Genomic DNA, 6,107 nt, shown 5'->3' on the forward strand with positions numbered 1-6,107 from the left:
AATACTGTGAATCTTAGAGATTATGATTACATCAGAGCTTAGTATTTGTAAAACCAATCATAGAAAAGCTGGTTAGATCTTCAAGTCCATAAATGATACAAAATAAGAATGATTTAAAAGTTTCTGAACATCTAGTTTAAATCATTCATTGAACAAACATTGGTTGTACATCTGTGGTGTACCAACAGAAGCTCATAGAGCTTGGGTTAATGTTCTAAGCTCACAAAACTAGCTAGTGGCAAAGCTGGCCACTTTGTCCTAACTCCTGTTCCAGGACTTTTTCACTATATTATATGCTCTCCTCAAAAGCATGTCACGACGAGATTAAGTTCACCATCTGCCAAATATTACTTTTATTTAGAGCAATGCACTAACAAAAGTATAGATCAATCACTGTTTTTAAAGAGATAAATAAGGAATGGAAATTAAAAGCAAGATTTCAAGACATGCAATACTTGTCTATGTGACCATTAAATTTGATCTAACTTATTTTGACATGATTTTTCCATTTGGCCTTAACTACAATTTACTTGTTCTCAATTCCATTCAGAGTAATTTTGCTCAGTCTTCTGTTCCACAGAACACTTTTTTCTCAAAGTACTTAGTGCACTGCAGAGATAATGTAGACAATGTAGATGAGCAAGACCTACTCATTTGACCTGTTTTTGTGGCCAAATAAATATGGAAACTGTTCCATATAATATTCTCCTTTTTGTATGTTTAAAAGCATATAAGAACATTAAGGACTCTGGGAAGACCTGCAGTAAAATGCAATAGCAACAAATTCTGTTTGACTCTAAATTTGTATCTCCCAAAATCACTATACCTTAGAACATATTTGAAGTGTTAACACCTATGAAAATCTCACATGATGAATATTTTGCAGCACGTTATGAAGAACTGCTGTAGCTTTACTAGTCTTTAGTTTAAACTCCCATTTCAAACGATTGTTGGAAATACATAACCACTATTTTAATTAATGCTTTGGCACACCTACCTCTCAAATTCAATTATGAAAACTATGCTAGCTTTTTTCAGGTTTGTTGAAGAAAGTTCAGATGATTGTAAGTGTGCAGTTTTATTTCTGAGATCTTTATTCTGTTATATTGGTTAATGTGTCTGTTTTTGTACTAGTACCATGCTGTTTTAATTAATGTAGCCTTGTAGTACCATTTAGAGTCAGGTAGCACAATGCATCCTGCTTTGTCTTTTTGCTTAGGATTGTCTTGGCTATCCAGGCTCTATTTGGTCCATATGAATTTTAAAATAGTTTTTTTCAATTCTGTGAAGAATGTCAATGGTAGTTTAATGGGAATAGCATTGAATCTATAAATTACTTTGGGCAGTATGACCATTTTTACAGTATTGTTCATTTGTTTGTGTCCCCTCATTTCCTTGAGCAGTGGTTTGTAGTTCTTTTTGAAGAGATTCTTCATTTTCCTTGTTAGCGATATTTCTAGGTATTTTATTGTCTTTGTAGCATTTGTAAATGGCTGTTTCATTCATAATTTGGTTCTCTGCTTGCCTAATGTTGGTGTGCAGGAATGCTTGTGATTTTTGCATGTTGATTTTGTATCCTGAGACTTTGCTGAAGGTGCTTTTAAGGTTAAGAAACTTTTGGGCTGAGATGAAATAGATAGAGGATCATGCCATCTGCAAACAGGGACAGTTTAACTTTTTCTCTTCCTATTTGAATACTCTTTATTTCTTTCTCTTGCCCCATTGCCCTGGCCAGAACTTCCAATACTATGTTGAATAGGAGTGGTGAGATAGGACATCCTTGTCTTGTGCCAGTTTTTAAGGGGAATGGTTCCAGTTTTTGCCCATTCAGTATGATATTGGCTGTGGGTTTGTCATAAATGGCTCTTATTATTTTGAGATATGTCCCATCAATACCTAATTTATGAGAGTTTTTAACATGAAGGAATGTTGAATTTTATCAAAGGCCTTTTCTGTGTCTATTGAAATAATCAGGTGTTTGTCTTTAATTCTGTATATATGATGAATTATGTTTATTGATTTGCATATGTTGAACCAGCCTTGCATCCTGGGGATGAAGCCACCTTGATTGTGGTGGATAAGCTTTTGATGTGCTTCTGGATTCAGTTTGCCAGTATTTTATTGAAGATTTTTGCATCAATGTTCATGAGGGAAACTGAACTCATTCCTTACACCTCTTAAAAAATTTAACTCGAGATGGATTAAATACTTAAATGTAGAACCCAAAACTATAAAAACCCTGGAAGAAAATCTAGACAATAGTATTCAAGACATAGGGATGGGCAGATTTCATGATGAAAATGTCAAAAGCATTTGCAACCAAATAAAAAATGGACAAATAGGATCTAATTGCAGAGCAAAAGAAACTATCATCAGAGTAGACAGATAGCCTGTGGAATGGGAGAAAATTGTTGAAATGTATCCTTCTGAAAAAGGTCTAATATCCAGCATCTATAAGGAAATTATACTAATTTTAAAGAAAATAAAGCAACCCCTCTAAAAAGCAGGCAAAGGACATGAACAGAAACTTATCAAAAGAAGACATTTATGTGGCCAACAAGAATACGAATAAAAGCACAGTGTCACTAATCAATAAAAAAATGCAAATAAAAACCGCAATGAGATACCCACACCAGTCAGAATGGCAATTACTAAAAAGTCAAGAAACAACAGATGCTGGTGAGGCTGTGGGGAAATAGGAATGCTTTTACACTGCTGGTGAGAATGTAAATTAGTTCTACCATTGTGGAAGACAGTGTGGTGATTCCTTAAATACCTAGAACCAGAAATATCATTTGATCCAGCAATCCCATTACTGGATATATACCCAAAGGAATATAATCATTGTGTTATTAAGATAAATGCATGGATATGTTCACTGCAGCACTACTTATAATAGCAAAGACATTGAATCACCCAAATGCCCATCAGTGATTGGCTAGATAAAGAAAATGGGGCATTTATAGACCATGGAATACTATGCAGCCATAAGAAGGAATGAGATTGTGTCCTTTGCAGGGAAATGGATAGAGCTGGAAGCCATTATTTTCAGCAAACTAATGCAGGAACAGAAAACCAAACACCACATATTCTCACTTATAAGTGGGAGCTAAACTATAAGAATACACAGACACAGGTTAGGGCAACAATACACACTGGGGCCTGTCGGTGCAGGGGTTTGAGCGCTAAATATCATGATAAATAGCCAATGCATGCAGGGTTTAATACTTCAGTGATGGGTTGATAGGTACAGTACACTACCAGGGCACAAGTTTACCTAAGTAACAAACCTGCATGTCCTGCACATGAATTCCAGAACGTAAAATATAATTACATTAAATTAAAAACAACAACAACAAGAAAATCATGCTGGCTAAAACCACGTCTATTTCTGTTTCAAGCTTTTCTCTCTCTATTATATGGACTTGATGTCCTGTCAGCTTAACTTTATGCACAAACTTCACTCCACCATTTCCACTTCAGAAATTATTATAAGGAAATAATCATGTATAAGAACAAATTTTAAATATATTAATTATAAAACAATAATTAATAAAAATTGGGGAAAACCTAGTATTTAATAATAGGGAAATGGATAAGTAAATGATAATATGGTAAAGTGTCATAGAGCTATCAAAATCACATTAAGTAGTCACAAAGACTACTTAATGATGTGGAAAAGCCCATGTAATATTTTGTAATATTAAATATGTAATATAAAACATTATATTGAGAGCATCATTTCAATTTTATAATAAATATATGGTTTTCAAACACATGCACAAACAATACACATGTATACATATATAGCAAATCTTGAAGTAAATACCTTAAAATGTTTCAGTATGTATTTCTGAACAAATTAATTTTTCCTTTATATTTGCAAGTATTTTTTTTGTAAGAAAACTTACAGCAATGACACAAAATTAACAAGGAAATACTGGACTTGAATTACACTTTAAACCAAATGGACCTAACAAACCTATAGAATATTTCATCCAACAGCAGCAGAATATACATTCTCTTTTATTAACTATGGGACATTCTCCAGGATATATCAAATGTTAGGCCATGAAACAATTATACAGGAAAAAGAAATAAAAGATATGCAAATTGGAAAAGCAAAAGTAAAATCATTTTTATTTTTAGATGACATGATTCTAGGTAGAAAACCCCAAAGATTCCATGAAAACTGTAAGAACTAATAAATGATTTTAGTAAAGTTACAGGACACAGAATCAATATACAGAAATCAGGAGCATTTCTATACATTTAAAAAAACCTTACTAAAGAAAAGAATTTTTAAAATTCCATTTACAATAGTTTCAAAAAATAGCTAGGAATAAATTTAACCAAGGAGGTGAAAGATTTATACATTGAACACTATAAAACACTAATGAAATTATTTGAACACAGATAAATGGAAAGATATCTCAATATTCATGAATAAGAATGATTAATATTGTTAATATATTCATACTACCCAAAGTAATATTTAACATAATCCCTATCAAAATTTTAGTGTTCTTCACAGAAACAAAAGAAAATTCTAAAATTCATATGGGACTACAAAAATTGCAAATAGCTAAATAAATATTAAAAAAGTTGGAGGCATTACAACTTGGTTTAAAATTATATTACAAAGATATCATTATAAAAATAGCATAATACAGGTATAAAAACAGAAACAGACAAAGGGAGCAGAATAGAAAGCCCAGATGTAAATTCAAACATATGTGGACAACTAATTTTCAACAAGAGCATTAAGGGGTCAAAAAGGGGGCACAATAGTCTCTTTAATAAATAATGTTGGGAAAACTGGATTTCTGTATACCAAAGAATGAAATTCAACCCTTATAGCATGCACAGAAATCAACTCAAAATGGATAAAAGACCTAAATAAATACAGGACTTGAAGCTCTAAAATTCCTAGAAGAGAACATAGGAGAAAAGCTCTTTGACCTTGGCCTTGACAATTATTCTTTTAAAATATCACACCAAAAGCTCAGGCTACCAAATAAATACATAAATAAATAATGGGACGACATTAAACTAAAAATCTGCACAGCAGACACAACACTCAACAAAATGAAAAGGCAACTTTCTGAACTGGGAAATGATAATTGCAAACTACCTATCTGATGAGGGGTTAATATCCAAAATTTATAAAGAACTTTTACAACTCAATTGCAGGAAAACAAATAAGCTGATTTAAAAATGGCCAATGGACTTGAACAGACATTTCCTTAAAGAAGACATAAAGATGGCCAGCAGCTATATGAAAAGGTACTCTATAGCATTAATCATGAGGAAAATGCAAATTAAAACAATTAAGAGATATCACCTCACACCTGTAAAAATTTTTTTAATTTTTATTATTAAAAAAATTAGGGATAAGAAATGTTAGTGAAGGTATGGAGAAAGGGAAACTGTAGTATATTGCTGGTGGTAATGTAGATTGGTATAGGCATTTTGGAAAACTGTAGAGAGTTTTCCAAAGAAATAAGTAAAACTACCTTATGACCCAGCAGTCTCTCTTCTGGGTATATACCCAAAAGAGATGAAATTACCACATCATAAGGATGTCTATATGCCCAATTATTGCAGCATTATTTACAATGGTCAAAATATGGAAATGAAAGATGAATAAAGAAAATAAAATGTTTTCCATATTTTATTTATTTATTTATATAGCAAGAGCTCACATTTTCTGTTATGGCGATATATAATTAAGGTTATACATATATCACTTTCCATATTAGTGGGATATATATGGAATAATGGAAGGTTATTCAGCCTTAAAAAAGGAGATTCTGACATTTGCCACAGTATGACTGGATATGGAAGACATTGCATTAAGTGAAATAAACCAAACTCAGAAAGAAAAATATTGCATGATTTTACTCATATGTAAAATATATTAAAAAGAGAGCTTAGAAGCACAGGGACAGAGAATGAAACATTGGTACCAGGGCTGGAGGTCAGGGGAGAAGAAAAGGGGAGATTTAGGTTAAAGAATATACAATAGCAGATACATAGAATGAACAAGTCTGGAGAGCTAAAGGAGAACATGAGTACTAAAGTTAAAAATTGTATTGCATTAGAGA

The 6,107-nt window shown here is 32.3% G+C and overlaps 1 protein-coding gene across 1 annotated transcript in view; it reads left to right on the forward strand.

Annotated features, from left to right (window-relative positions):
• METTL15 (methyltransferase 15, mitochondrial 12S rRNA N4-cytidine) overlaps nucleotides 1–5,297 on the forward strand; it is a 287,618-nt gene extending 282,321 nt beyond the window's left edge. The window contains exon 10 of the transcript XR_013522912.1: nucleotides 5,194–5,297. The gene's annotated coding sequence lies outside the window, so the exon portion shown is untranslated. The remainder of the gene's footprint in view (nucleotides 1–5,193) is intronic.
• The last annotated feature ends 810 nt before the right edge of the window (nucleotides 5,298–6,107 follow it).

The sequence above is a fragment of the Callithrix jacchus genome, chromosome 10, assembly GCF_049354715.1.
Source record: "Callithrix jacchus isolate 240 chromosome 10, calJac240_pri, whole genome shotgun sequence".
NCBI lineage: Eukaryota > Metazoa > Chordata > Mammalia > Primates > Cebidae > Callithrix > Callithrix jacchus.